Consider the following 2,500-nt stretch of genomic DNA (forward strand, 5'->3'; position numbering starts at 1 on the left):
AGCTTCTTATTGTCTTTCCAGTTAATTCCTGCACCTGTTCTCCTTACAACCTTTTTCATAACATAATCCATAACCAAAATTAACAACAATGGCGAAAGAACTCCTCCTTGAATCACTCCTGACCTAACTTCAAATGGATCACTCAAAGAACCACTCACCATTACCTTACAAAAAGTACCTTCATGCAGGCTTCTAATAATATTTACAAACTTTTCTGGTATACCATAGAATCTCACAATTTTCAACATTGCTCCACGTGAAACACTATCAAACGCCTTTTCAAAATCCACAAAACACATACTAAGTGGCATTTTCATCTCATTAGCTTGTTGCATTAGATGCCTTACAATAAAAATCTGATCATTACAACCTCGACCCTTTCTAAATCCCTCTTGTTCTTCTCTTAAAATTTTATCAATTACTGGCTCTATTCTGTTCAACAAGATTTTGGAAAAGACTTTTGCAACTACAGGTGTCAAAGTTATCCCCCTCCAATTGCCACACACTTAAATCTCCCTTTTTTGGTATTTTTATAATCACTCCATTTTTCCACTCCTCTGGAATTTCACCATTATATCCTATCTATCTGTCTATCTATCTATCTATATGTATGTATGTATGTATGTATATAGAGTAATCTCAATGTGTCCCTGCCTAACTCCTAAATATTCTTTGCCTAATACCTGCCTCCCCTACCTGACTTCAGCCTCACTTTACCCATCCCATGTAGCTCCATGTGCCTAACCCCTTTTCACCGTGCCTAACCCTGCCTCACCACCGCCACAGGGGGCAGGAGGCCGCCTGGTGTAGGTGCGCCACCTTCGTGTCGTCCCGGTACAGTGAGGTGATGGTGATGCAGCTGCCAGATACCCCCATTGACAACTGCGAGTCCCACGACCAGTGTATGGCCAGGTGCACGCAGGAGGTGAGCCAGAGAGAGAGAGAGAGAGAGAGAGAGGGAGGGAGGGGGGGGAAAGTGGGGAGGGAGTTATGTTAGAGATAAAATTCCGAAGCTTCGATCAACATCTCTTAGTCTCATTCGTGGTGTATGGACGAGAGAGAGAGAGAGAGAGAGAGAGAGAGAGAGAGAGAGAGAGAGAGAGGGAGGGAGGGAGGGAGAGAGAGAGAGAGAGAGAGGGAGGGGGGGGGAAAGTGGGGAGGATGTTATTGTAAGAGATAAAATTCCGAAGCTTCGATCAACATCTCTTAGTCTCATTCGTAGTGTATGGACGAGAGAGAGAGAAAGAGAGAGAGAGAGAGAGAGAGAGAGAGAGCACATTCAGACAGAGCCCGTCTTTCCCATTGTGATCTACAGGATGGAAATTTCTGTGACAAACTGTATCAGACAAATTGATTCACATATAACTTTTCGATACACATTTTTTTTCCACCACCCTGTACACATTTCAAAAACTCTTTCACATCCCCTAACACCTTCGTTTATGCTACTTAACCTACAGATTTCCGAGATGACCAACGATCTGGATTTGTGGTCGACTGTGAACGGTGACACGGTGGGACAGTACTTCTGCACCGAGCTGTACAGTCACTTCTTCTTCTGGATCCACAACTCCTACGTGAGTACTCTTGCGTCTGGCTGTAGTTTGTGTGTATTTGTGTGTGTGTGTGTGTGTGTATGTATGTCTTTCTGTCTACCTTTGTGTCTGGCTGTATTTGATGTGTATTTTTCTTTGTGTGTGTGTGTGTGTGTGTGTGTGTGTGTGTCTTTCTGTGTCTGTCTATCTATCTATCTGTCTATCTATTTATCTCTGTCAACCTGTCTGTCTATCTGTCTGTCTGTCTGTCTGTCTCTCACTCTCTCTCTCTCTCTCTCTCTCTCTCTCTCTCTCTCTCTCTCTCTCTCTCTATCTATCTGTCATCCAATCGTTTTCCCTCAACAACAGCGTATCATGACTAGGCTACTTATTCCCTACATTTAAGGCAAGGGTGACCAGCCTCGCCCGCCCCTGAGTAGCATTATGTGAGCAATAAACCCCAAGCAATCCTTGCTGAAGATAGATAAATAGATAGATAGAGATATAAATAGACAAATAGATAGAGAGATAGATCCATTCATAGCACCTTAATCCACTAGACCACCTTGTATGAGTTTAGTTATGGTTACCACCCAGCGTAGTAAATGGTTTGCTGAATTTCATAAGATGTTTCGTTTCTTGCACTACATCGAGTGAATGGGTGGCGTGTCTAGCCCTTCTAACCTCACCCAATCCCTGCCTAACCCATCTAAGCTACCTAATCCCTCTCTTACTCTTTGCCAATATCACCTAACACCCTCCTAACCCCTACCTAGCCCTCCCAGCCTTATCTAACACCCTTCTAACTCTCCTAACCCCCTCCTAACCCCTACTTAGGCCTCCCAACCCCATCTAACACCTCTCTAACACCCTCCAAACCCTCCTAACACCCTTCTTACTCCTACCTAGCCCTCCCAACCCCATCTAACACCTCTCATCCACTGTTTAACTCTCCTAACACCCTT

The 2,500-nt window shown here is 44.1% G+C and overlaps 1 pseudogene; it reads left to right on the forward strand.

Moving 5' to 3' along the window:
- Nucleotides 1-2,500, forward strand: part of LOC145390584 (uncharacterized) — a 3,945-nt pseudogene that overhangs the window by 1,126 nt on the left and 319 nt on the right.

Source organism: Coenobita brevimanus, chromosome 15, assembly GCF_032717465.1.
Source record: "Coenobita brevimanus isolate Jiangsu-jjx chromosome 15, ASM3271746v2, whole genome shotgun sequence".
In the NCBI taxonomy this organism is placed as follows: Eukaryota; Metazoa; Arthropoda; class Malacostraca; order Decapoda; family Coenobitidae; genus Coenobita; species Coenobita brevimanus.